This window comes from Dipteris shenzhenensis, chromosome 4 (genome assembly GCF_047967505.1).
Source record: "Dipteris shenzhenensis isolate YYH24624 ecotype China chromosome 4, Dip_SZ_1.0, whole genome shotgun sequence".
Lineage (NCBI taxonomy): Eukaryota > Viridiplantae > Streptophyta > Polypodiopsida > Gleicheniales > Dipteridaceae > Dipteris > Dipteris shenzhenensis.
Window position 1 is genome coordinate 9,374,986 of NC_141599.1, and position 13,984 is coordinate 9,388,969.

Sequence of the window (13,984 nt, forward strand, 5' to 3'; positions counted from 1 at the left end):
TTGGTGATTATTATAATTTTTCCTTTTCCTTACCTTCTCTCTAAGCCTAATGGGTGTGTCTTTAAGCTTAGATAGTTTATTTTGTAAGTGTTGATTTGAGTCCTCGAGTGATTTAACTTTTAGCTCCAAATGGGAAACTTGAGTCTAAAAATCACATATAGGTTTCTACAAGCTATAAATCCAAGACAGTATCCACCATATCAAATTGAGAGGAAACTGTCTTTTAACTTGCTTCATAAGAGAAGAACTAGTTGCCAAGAGAAGGATGTCATCAACATATAGAGCCAGGAGAACAAAGTCGAGAGGCTGAGAGAATATATATAAATTGCAATTAATAGAAGATGAAATGAACCCAAATTGTCGAAGGCAGGAGTCAATCTTTGAAAACCATGAGCGAGATGCCTGTTTCAAACCATGGATTTCTTCCATCGACATACATAATCAGGATGGGTAGAATCAATGTAACCACTTGGTTGTAGCATATAAATCTCCTCAATGATTTCTCCATGAAGAAAGGCCGTCTTTATGTCCATTTGATCAATATCAAGATCAGCTTGAACGGCATAGGCTGGAAGAACCCGAATGGTAGTAAGCTTTACTACGAGAGAAAAAGTTTCAAAGTAATCAAGTCCAACCACTTGTGAATATCCTTTGGCAACCAAGCATGCCTTGTATTTGGATAGTGAACCATTAGCATGAAACTTATTTTTGAAAATCCATTTGCAAGGTATAGAAGTACAATTTGAAGGAAGAGGGTAAATTTCATGTGGAATTGTGAATAAGAGAAACATATTCCTCAGACATGGCAGCATTCCATTTATCTGCATCTGGGCTAGTAATAGCATCATGATAAGTAGAAGGATCAGGACCATCATGATCGATATTGCAAAATGCATGTGCTTGAAACCAAGGACATTCTCCTACATAATGAATTCAATAACTTTGAGAGATGTCTTGTGAGAGCGTGGTGGTACAGGAGGAGATGGCTCTTCCAAATGAATTTCTTCAACATCTCAGTAGTCATCAGAGAAAGGAACTGAGATAGGAGGAAAAACAGGGTCAAGAGGTTCGGGAGAGGAAGAAATAGGAGGTGTATCCAAAGTGGAGTCTGGTAAAGCTAGAGTAGAAGAGGATGGTGTTGACATATCGAGCTCCACTCGTGATATGCCAGGGTGACCGTTGTGCATTTATGTCATCGACTTGTTAGCTACAAATGCAGTTGGTACACCACCCATGAATAATAGCTGGATGACAGCTATCTTTACGTACTCTAGTTAGTGCCTCAGTTAGTATGCCACCTAGGTTAGCTGAGTTTGGTTTGAGACCCACATATAGGGTTCATCTATTCCTTTTGTACCTAGAGAGAGAGAGTTCTTTTGGCTTTCACAACTAAGAAGAGGAAAATTGTTTTCAGCCTCCACCTTTGTGTGTATTCCCCTATTGTGTATGTGAGAAAGCTGCAAGTGAGACTCCTTACCTCTCTCCCACTCTCTTCCCATGGTATCAAAGCTCAGTTCGTGGTAAGGAGCTCAAGAAAGCAAACCAAGTTCACAGTGCCTTGGAAAGAGGATCAGTGTTGCTTTCCTTTTTCGGTAGACCTAGGGGCATCAGAGGAAAAATCCTTGGACCACCATTCCAAATACAAGGCTTGGTTCCTAATAGTCCATAGACCATGTTGCATAGCCCTAGAAGCCATCTCAGGTTTCTCAAAAAGAAAGACAAAAAAGCCTTTCTTTAAGAATATTACATTCAAAACACCCTTTCCTAATCCAGTTCATTTGGATCCAAGACTCAATAAAGGTAAACTTGAGGAGGTTTGTTAACCCCGGGAAAAAAACCCACTAATGGATGAGTTCTCAACCAAACTATACAGAGTCATGCAACAATGTGTTGTCCAGGAAGGCCATTACTATTTTACCTACTCCAGCTGCTTGATTCTCTCCATTAGACTGTTGTGCTCCACCAACATCTTGTTGCATAGCATGCTTGGGTTCTAGGAGTGATGATGGCGGGAGACCTTCAACTTCCTCCTTGCTGGACGTAGGGAGCCTCAACTCTCTCGGAGTCTGCCTAGGATTGTAACTATCTCCTCATTCATCTTTGCATGCTTTGTATCCACTGGTTGAGGGCAATCCGACTTCTACTCCACTTCTATTGGCTTTGCTTTTGTCAGTTCGATTGCCTCCTCCTTCACCACTTGAAGTGCTTGCATGTGTGGTGGTAGGACTACCGGAGGCTCCTGCAAAAGCTTGAGTTCACCTCCCCTTTTTCCAACATCTCAAACATTTCATCTTGTGAATGCCCACATAAAATATTGGCCGTACCTCCTCACGACATTAGAACATTTTTTCTCATATAAAACCAAGCCTATTTCTTGGCAACAATGAATCCTAAATTGAAGGGTCACCTTCTCATTAATTCTCATGAAGTCTAGGTATTCATTATGGGAGAAATGGATTCTCTATATGAATGTCATACCCTACCTATAGTCGTAATCACTGTTGTGATCCCATACCAAAAGATTGGTCTCTTCCCTAGTGAGACCAACATATATTTTGTATCTATAGTTTTTAAAGTGCGGGGCATTAGGAAACTCAGTGCTGCATAATTGTCTCCTAGCCTCTCCACATGGCTCATAAGCATGCCAAAGGTCATTGCATTTAATAATACACACCATCAAACCCGATAGCATGCCCTTTGGCCTATTTGTGTTTTGAATCATTTCAGGCCACATTGCACTTGTTTGGGATATCCAATTTTGTTGACATGTATCGTTGGATGGGGAAAACCGATGGCTGAAATTTTGCTACCCTCGCAAATTTTAAATTTTCACAGGCAAAAGATCCCATGAGTCCACAAAACTAAAGGACCATCAGGACCATTATGATTGGGCATGTTATGTCCAAAATCAAGGCATGTTATGTTCAAAATCAGGACCATTATGATTGGACATGTTATGTTCAAAATCTATGCCTTGGTACTTGATGTAGGGTTGTAGAGCTTCAGGGTCTTAGAGCCTTGGGGCAGAGCCTTGGGGCAGGCAGGCTTCCGAGTGGATCATGGGACCATGGACCATATACTCACACTCAAGAGGTCATTAAGGAGGCCAAGGCATGGAGACAGAGGGTATAATGTTGCTTTATGTATTTCCATAGGATTTTGACACAAATGTCAGGATCGTCCATTTGTACTTAACACATTTATTGAGTTATTGAAAAGGCTGTGTGTCAGACTCCTTTGTACAAAGACTCATCAAGAGAAAGATTTTAAAGTTTAGCATTTTTTAAAAGGATTTGGATATATATAGAGGTAAGAGGAAATTTCACATTCACTTCTCACTTTGTATAGAGGTTTGGATATATATAGAGGTAAGAGGCAATTTCACATTTACTTCTCACTTTCACTTTTAGAGAGCCATAGTATCTCCCACTCTCAAAACTCTCTCATTCCCTCAATCACTGTTTGATTGCAATGTCATGCAACCTCTGCCTTTAGCAAAGCTTCAAACCAATCTACTGACATATCCTTATCTGGTAGGATAGCACCATCACATATAGTGTTACTCCCCCCTATCTGCTCTTGAGACTTAGTTTTAGATGAACTCATTGTGAAGATAGTGGGAGAGAGGGAAGGAGTCTCACTTGCGGCTTTCTCACAATCACAAATGGGGGAATACACACAAAGGTGGAGGCTGAAAACAATTTTCCTCTTCTTAGTTGTGAAAGCCAAAAGAACTCAAGTACAAAGAAATAGAAGAACCCTATATGTGGGTCTCAAACCAAACTCAACTAACTAAGGTGGCATACTAACTGAGCCACGAACTAGTGTAGATAAGGATAGCTGTCATCCAGCTATTATTCATGGGCGGTGTACCAACCGCATCTCCAGCTAACAAGTCGGTCTTACTTTGTATTTCTTACTTAGTAAACTTTCACATTTCCATAATACAAGCTCTTAAACTACATGTGCTTCGTAGACTTACCAAAATCTTGGAGACCAACAATGAGGAATTCAATAAATGGAATAATTCATTCTTTAACTCACTCAATCTCATGGATGTTTTTATCGAAGCTATACTTATATATTAATATAAAATCCTGGTGAAAGTTTATCAAGCTAGTTTTTTTAGTTTCACAATATTGATAGAACATAATAGAGTTTATATATTTTCTTTTAAAATTTAAAGCAAAAGATGTAAATCTTGGCGAAACTTTAAATTTTTTCTCATTAAAGTTTCAAATCTTGGGCAAATAATTCGAATGTTTATTTTTATCAGGGCATACAAACTTTCGACACCAATATAAAAATTTCGCTTCATAACGAAACTAACATGAAAAAATCATCCATGCTCAATCTACATAAAATTTATCCAACATTGACAAGAGCAAATGCATATCATATTCACTTACAAAGAGAATCTGACTTCCTCTTTTCTCCATATGACTTCTTATTGTCTACCTTGACAGATGTATTTTCCTTCAAAATAGAATTGTTTGATGACAGCGATGATATAGACTATTTTTTCTTTGAGAATGTTAGTTTACAGGGCAAGAAAACATTACTTCAAATTAAAATACAACATCCACACATGAACATTTTTCCATGCACAACAAGTACTAATTTTGATAGAAGGAAAATATGGAGTGATAAAATGGAAGCAAGTTTGAGCAGTATTTGCTTAGACGGCACAAACAAGTCAATGAAAGAAATGATGAACACAATGAAATCTCTTTACCCGAAAATGAATATATCTTACACCTTGATTAGAAGGAAAGTTTCACAATTAAGAAGCGCATTAACTAAAACAAAAGATAATGACTGTGCTCAAGCATTCCAAGAGAAGAACAACACTAGTGTTCAATCCACTTCTACCTTGAGAATAAAAAGAAAACGAGGAGATTCAATCACTATTAATGAAAATATCAATGAAGAAATTTACATGTCCTTGTTCCATCATTGTTCAAAACATGTTTAAAAAAACTTGAAACAAATAAAAGACACACCAACAGATGATTGCTACTCTTGCGAAAGATTAGTTTTTGGAAAAAACAAGATTTACCTTTCGAAACACAAATTCGATTGGATTTGTTCCAAAAGAGGAAATGCAAATACATCGTACAAGGAGAAGACATAAAAAATATTCTATGATTGCAATACATCACTAAGTCTTAATTCCATTCCCAAGTACTTTGTGTCAATACATATCACCTTAAATGAACCATTGGCACTTGTTAGTCAACTAAATGAAATTGAAGAGTCCCTCGGCACCCCCAGGATCGCATTCACACAAATTAGGGAGTTGGAATTTAATGGACAATTGGGGATCTTTGGAAGCATCATGAATGTTGTAATTGACACAAACAAAATCTAGCATGTTATTCCAAGAGTTTTGGATGACAAAGCTTCAATAACAATAGGAATTAAGGAAAAACTAGAATATAAATCCACTTACGCAATAGGCAATGTACGACCAATAATTCTAATGAGAGCCCTCAAAGCTTTCATAGACAAACCTTTATATATAGAAAACAATGTGACTATCAACCATGAGTGGTATAAACAAGTACTAGAAATGCAACAACTTCATTTCAATACAAACTCTAAAGAAAGTACAGTCAATCCTCAAGACAATTAGGAAAATGCAGATATTGAACTTAACACATTGATTCACAATATCTTAAGTGTGGAACAAATTGTTGAATACAAAACAAAAGTGACTTACATTGCACAAGGGGAGAATCAAAAGCCTTTAGGCCTTTTTCAAGACAAGCATAGTGAAAAGTTGATTTCCCAACACTCTTCTTTAGATGTCCTAGACATGTTTATAATAAAAACCTAACTTATTTAGACATTGTGATATGGGAAATCATGCACAAATATTTGAAATTCTCCCACAACATTCCAAACTTGTTTTTCAAATCAATAAAAGTTCTCATACATCAAGTTATGCAAATCCATATGGGTGCGATTAAGAAAAGGTATGTTGTAAAGCAAAGTGTTGTATGCTAAGGATGTGAAAAAAAATACTAACATAGAGAGCATATTAAAATCAAGAATAGGCTATCGAGACTTTGAGAGCCTCCGAACCTCTCCAGACTACAAGGAAAAACCTAGGAAGGAAGCTTTTGCAATGACAAGGCAACTAGGGCCACCAACCTTCTTCATTACATTCTCGTGCACTGATGAACAACTATGGAATCCACTAGTGAACGCTCTGCAAAGAAGATATAACTCCAACACAAGCGATCTTAACGAGTCCTCCACAAATAGGGAAATCAACCAACTAGTTCGGCAAAATCCAACTTTGTGTGCTAGGTACTACGTGCACAAGCTACAAATAATGTTATCTCTTCTATTAAAAGACTCTACAATACTAGGAAATGTTGATGATTACTTCAACGTAACTGAATTCCAAAGTAGGGGGAGCCATCACAAACATGACATTCTCTGGGTAAAGAATGCACCAACATACAATTCAAAAGCCAAGCTAGAATTGATAAGTTTCATAAACGAACACATCACATGCGACAAGTGTTTCTTAACAACATGCGCAAAGAAAAGAAATAAGAATTTTCGGTTTAACTATCCAAAACCTCCCTTGAATGAGACAATGATCCTTTCCCCACTATACAACAAAGATAGAGCTAAATACCAGTAGGTATACCAAAAAATACATACCAAACACAACAATATCGTTCAATGATTGGCTGTAACACTTGGACATGGACTTGAAATCATATATAAAGTCCTTATAATCGACGATCACCAAGACAACACTGTTCCTTAAACGTGACCCAAAAGACATATTCACTAATGCATTCAACAAAAAGAATAAATACTTATGGCAATCTAACACGGATATACAATTCATTATAGATCCATATGTAGCAACATCCTATTGCATGTCATACATGACTAAAATGGACAACACAATAACAAAATCATTGTTGAAAGATACAATGAGAGCTTGCATGCAAGGAAGCTCCACCACACAAGAATGTATAAGGAAAATGGGCAACGCATTCCTACACTCACAACAAATGAGTGCACAACTTGCTTCCTTCATTACTTTATCTTTACCTTTACATAGATCCACACGAGATTTCATGAGAAAGACAAGAGAGCATTCTTGCTAAAATGAAAGGACATACTACAAAAACTTCCCAACAACTCAACATACATTTCTTACAAATTGCTGATTGACAAATATATTAGAAGAGCACACATGGGCTGTGAAGAGAGTGGGAGAGAAGTAAGGAGTCTCACTTGCGGATTTCTCACATACACAATGGGGGAATACACACAAAGGTGGAGGCTGAAAACAGTTTTCCTCTTCTTAGTTGTGAAAGCCAAAAAGAACTCTCTCTAAGTACAAAAGGAATAGATGAACCCTATATGTGGGTCTCAAACCAAACTTAGCTAACCTAGGTGGCATACTAACTGAGCCACTAACTAGAGTACATAAAGATAGCTGTCATCCAGCTATTATTCATGGGCGGTGTACCAACCGCATCTGCAGCTAACAAGTCAGTGACATAAATGCACAATGGTCACCCTGGCATATCATGAGTGGAGCTCGATATCTCAACACTCCCCCTCGAGCTCAATCCCAATTCCAACACACCAAGTAGGTCTCTAAACTTGTGCAGCTTCTCTACGCCCAATGCCTTCATGAATATGTCAGCTACCTGATCCTTTGTGCTGACATAAACTAGATCAATAAAACCTACTAGAACCTTCTCTCGCACATAGTGATAATGGACCTCAATGTGCTTTGTTCTAGCATAATAGACTGGGTTATTTGCCAAGTGTATAATGCTCATGTTGTCACAATAAATGACAACTGGCCCATCTAATGCATATCATAAAGTAGCTTATGCAACCAAGCTACCTCACATGCAGCCATTGCTGCACCCCTATACTAAGCCTCTGTGCTCAACAAGGCAATTGTAGGCTGTTTCTTGCTACTCCAAGTGACTGCAACACTCCCAAAAGAGAACACATATCCACTGGTAGATTGTCTATCAGAAATACTACCAGCCCAATCAGCATCAATGTATCCATGCAACTGTATCTGAATCCCAGTCTCATAAAATAGTCCATACTGCAATGTGGACTTCACATGCCTTAGTATGCATCTAGCCGCATCCAAATGTGGTTTCCTTACAGCCTGCATAAATTGACTTACCAACACAACATCATAGCTCAAATCTGGCCTGGTAATAGTCATATAAATCAAACTTCCTACTATGCGTCTGTACATAGTAGGGTCTTCCAGAAGCTCACTTGCATCTGCGCTCAACTTCACATTCTGCTCCAAAGGAACTGAAATAGGATTACAACCTGTCATCCCATATTTGGATAGCATGTCCAATCCATACTACCTCTGCAGAAGGAATAGCCAACTCATCATCAAGGCTCTGTTCTGAGCCACCGGATTCACCATCCACATAAGAGTGACCTACATTCACATCTACCATGGTCTGATCTACTTCCTCTTTTCCTTTTCGTGATACTTGCATACCACTATCTGCATTGCTTTGAGGAGATCCTCCTGATCTCAATCTACTTGTCCATGGCAAAGTATGTGAACCACTGCTAAAGGACACTACAGGTCCATCAATATTTTGTGATTGCTGCTGTGAATTTTGTGCAGCATTACCATTTTGTACATCTACATCGTCAATCACATTTACTGGTTTATACCAGCTGCTCATCTCATAAAAAACAACATCTCTGCTCACTGTAAACTTATGAGTAGAAGGGTTATAGCATCTATACCCTTTTTGCTACAAAGAATAACCAATAAAGATGCACTTCTCAGCTTTTGGATCTAATTTGGATCTCAACTCATCTGGCACATGAACATAGGCAATGCAACCAAAAACTTTCAAATGAGAAATATGTGGTTTCCTACTAGTATACCTCTCCTCTGGCATCATGCCATGTATTGCTACAGTGGGAGTCCTGTTCATTGTGTAGACTGCTGTAGCAACTGCTTCAGCGCCCAGTAATAATCTGGCAGAATTTTTTCGTTGAGCGTGGCACGAGATACCTCTCTAATATGCCTGCTTTTCCTTTCTGCAAGTCCATTTTGTTGTGGGGTATGACTGCATGAATATTGCTGCTTTATGCCATGCTCATGCAGGAACCTTGCAAACTCACTTGAGAGGTACTCTCCCCCTCCATCTGACCTTAGGCATTTTATTTGCAAGCCTATTTCTTTTTCAACCATAGCTTTAAAAGCTTTGAAATGCCCAAACACTTCACTTTTCTTTTTCATAAAATACATCCAAACTTCTCTGCTGTAGTCATCAATAAAAGTGATAAAATAATGACAGCCTCCAATAGATGCAGCTTTAGTAGTCCACACATCAGAGTGGATTAATTCCAATGGTCTCTTACTCTCTTGAACATGTTTAGGAAATGGTTTCCTTGCCTATTTTCCAAATTGACAGGCTTCACATACCTTATGCATTTCTGCAACCTTGAACTTAGGCAATCCTGCAACAATATTTTAGGCCTGCATTAATTTAAGTCGCTGTACATTAACATGACCATTGCATTTATGCCAGATATCAATATCTACAACTACACCGGTCCCATGTGCAAACATTGCTGCACTCAATTCAGGCATGTCCACATCCACCAACATAAACATCCTACCCTTCTTCTTCCCTTTTGCTATCAAGCGACCTTTATTTTTCATATCATCAACAAAGCATCCATGATAATTAAATCTGACCTGCAAGCCCTGCTCAACCATTTGACCCACAGAAACCAGGTTCTCGGTGATATTCGGGACATGAAATACATCAGATAGGTATTTCTTTTTCCCATCTTGCATAGACAAAGGAATTTTACCAATCTGCACAATAGGATGTGCAGTATCATCATCACTCTCCATGAATCCTGGTCTTTCAATTTTCCTCGCATCTTGCATCCATTCCGCATGTGGTTTGATGCACTTGAGTCAATATACCACACATCATTGCTTTCTTCTGCACTTGTCACAGAATTGGTCATGTGTTGCACCATAAACAAATGCTCATTTTTGTCATCACCCTGTCTACTAGAGGATGCATAATTGCCTTGTTGCAATTTTCCAGTCATGATGTCATTTTGCTTTTTATAGCAGTCTTTAACCATATGACCCATTTTACCACAGTAGTAGCATTCAACATTGTTGTTTGCATTTTGGCGTCTCTACCATCCACCATGACCTCTTTGGCTCCCCCTGCCTCTAAGGTTACCACGTCCTCCTCCATAGGACATGTTTTCTTGAATTTGCTGCATATTCTGATTTCTGCCATGGCCTCCAGATCGGCCTGCTCTACCTCTTCTAGCATTTGAGTAGAAGACAGTTTCTTTTGAAGTTCCTCCTGAAGAAGATGCACCACCATTTCTCTGCTCTTTAGAAATTAGAAGAGCAATCAACTCCTCAAAATCATGAAAATTTTCACGGACAGCAATGGATGTCCAGAATTGTGCATAATCCTTTCCTAGACCATTCAAGGTCACAACAACTAAATCATCATCTTCCACTAGTGACCCAATGGAAGCAAGTGCATCTGCAATCTTCTTCACCTTCATGTGGTAGTCATTGATGCTCATATTTTCCCTCTACACATTATGCAACTCCTGCTTGAGCTTCATTTTCCTGGCTTGTGTATTTGTGCTATACATTTTTGTCAAAGTATCCCATGCCTCCTTCGACATGCTTGCATCTTGAATATGCACAATCATAGAATTTAAAATACTGATAGACAACCAGTACATAACTTTTTTGGCTCTCTCATGCCAGCCTTTAAATGCCTGCAACTCCTGTTGATTGGGAACATTAGGAATAACTGGTTCTTGTTCAGCTCTAGTAATGAACTCCCAGTAGCCTTTTCCCTTAAGGAAATTCGTCATTCTAAACTTCCATGCTTGGAAGTTGGGCAAATCTGCAAAACTGACGAAAGTGGTATTTGACCACACAGTCACTTCCTAGTGACCATTTTGCATCAACAGGCAATAAGAATGATGTTGTCACTCCCAATATCTCTGTGCACATGCATATGATGCAATTTCTATGGCAACTTTTCACTGATCTGCAGAACAATGGTCGCACAACAAAAATAGGGCACTTTTTTGAGTGCCTGCGGTAAACTTTCGCCGCCAAAACGCGCCTCGAAATGGCCTTGAATCAAAAAAATAATATCATCGAGGGCGTCACCCTTTTCCGTAGCATATATTGCCCTCTCGCCACATCGCGAAGGGTGTCCCAATCTGAGACAGTGCAATCTTGCACTTTTCGGCTGTGTTACCTGCAGAGATTTGCTCCCAAACTCGAAAAAGGAAAGTAACACTGATCCTCTTACCAAGACACCACGAACTTGGTTTGCTTTCTTGAGCTCCTTAGCACGAACCGAGCTCTGATACAATGTAAAGAGAGTGGGAGGGAAGTAAGGAGTCTCACTTGTGGCTTTCTCACATACACAATGGGGGAATACACACAAAGTGGAGGCTGAAAATAGTTTTCCTCTTCTTAGTTGTGAAAGCCAAAAAGAACTCTCTCTAAGTACAAAAGGAATAGATGAACCATATATGTGGGTCTCAAACCAAACTCAGCTAACCTAGGTGGCATACTAACTGAGCCACCAACTAGAGTACATAAAGATAGCTGTCATCCAGCTATTATTCATGGGTGATGTACCAACCGCATCTACAGCTAACAAGTCGGTGACATAAATGCACAACGGTCACCCTGGCATATCATGAGTGGAGCTCGATATCTCAACATGGACAACATATGCCTAGCAACATTGGCATTAGAGTATAATCACTCAGGAGACTACTCAAAAAAAAGGAAAAAGACAAAAATACTAAGGTTTGTTAAGTTTAATAAGTTCAACGATCTCGACAATTACTATCACGAACAATTATTGCTCTATTACCCTTTCAAAAATAATGAAAATCAAGAATTCATATTGCATGGAAGCTGGCAAACAACGTATTATGAAAGAATAAAGACAATAGAAGACAATAGGATGAAATATAACTATTGCTATGATGACAATATAGAAGAAGATAATATCGCAAATGATACAACACAAGATGTCGATAATAACAATAATAATTATTCTATAAAAAACAAAAACTATAAAGAATACTACAACATTGGATTGGACATGCCTACATTGCAAAAGCATAAAAAATTTTACCATTTTGTAATAAGCATAAAGCAAAAAATTTTGATGGACAACAAAGAATACTTTCAAAATCTACGCTCACTAAACAAAGAACAAAGAACCCTGTTTGATGATGTTATATGATACAGAAAAGGCTTGAACCTTCTGTTAAGTTATATTTGTTCCTCATGGGAGGTGCAGGAACAACTAAAACATACTTGCTCCTTCTACTAGTATAAGGACTTCTTCGATACTACAACCAAAACATTATGGACATTCAACTCAACTTACCAAAAGTTTTAATGCTTACATATACAGGAAAAGCAGCGAGAAACATAAATGGCAACACAATACACTCTGCTTTGCATTTGCCCATGCATACCAAAAACCTAACGTCCCTTCCAAGAGAAACACTAGACATAATAACATCACTATATTAACAAGTGCAACTCATAGTTTTTGACGAGATTTCATTGGTAGGAAAGACTCAGGAAAGAGAACTATGGACTTTTCAGACCTAATGAGAAAATTGAAGCATGACTACTCCGAATACTTTGGGAACACCGATGTGATCACTTGCAGTTATTTTTATCAGGCTAAACCCATGAAAGACTCTTGGCTTTTCAAAAAAGAAGAAGATGACATGCAATCCATGGCAAACACATACTGGCACACAAAACCACAATGTGAACTAAAAACTACCATGATACAAAACAACAACTTCATAAACTCTTTGAACTCCTTCAAAAATTGCACACACACTACAGCTCAAGTGGAATACATTAACAAAAATTGCTTGCGACAAATACCAAAAGATCACATGTTCCCACACCTATTCTACACGAACTCCGAAACAAGTAAACACAACAAAAAAGCACTAGAACTATCTTGTGGGAAAATGCACACTTTCAAAGCCATTGATCACTTCTCAAAGAATATATGCCCAAAATCAAAACTACTAGAGGATCCAAAGGTTACAAATGGACTACATCCAACAATAGAAATAAAAGAAGGCATGCTAGTTGAAATTTGCTCTGGTAATAACGGCTCCACCAAGTATAAATTCTCTATACTTCTAACTCTTGATAAAGCTGTGTATGCCAAGCCATGCACATGCACTCCTTTTGGTGAGAAAGCTAGTTTTCCAATTGTTAGTCTTGAGCTCTGTGAATTGTTGTTGCTCTGCTACTGGCTGTATTGGGAATTGCTCGTGCATAAGTATGCTTGTCTTCGATGGAACTATTTGAACTTCTTTTGTCACTCTAAATATTGGTGTCCATTGATTTTTAATACATGTTGTGTATGCTTATTGGTTTTCTTTTCTAGATTGCATGCCTATGTCATCGTGTGGAAATAGTATCCATACTATTCGTTTCCATTGTGAGTGGTCAATGTCATGAAAACTCCATCTGCTCCATTTAATGGTCCATCATGTTGGTTGATATTTAATAACTTCAATGTGGACAATGACGTGAAGAAAGAAATGGATGGCCTCACCCACCAAGCATCTTTCAAAACAATATTGCAAACACGATTGCAAAATATATGCACTAACACAATACTCATTCAGTCTTTGAACACAAGATCCCTTGCAAAATATGAGAAAGATGTGAAAGCAACAACCCATCTAATGGGACCTGATGTCATTTGCTTCCAAGAAACACATGAAGAAAAATCTGTGATTCAAACTTTGTCTCAATCACTAACTTCTCACACTCCGGATTATTGCACACTCATTCGCAATGGTATAACAATAGAAAGTTTAGAGACTTACAATGACAAAGGGATAGAAATTACGTGCATTAATATTT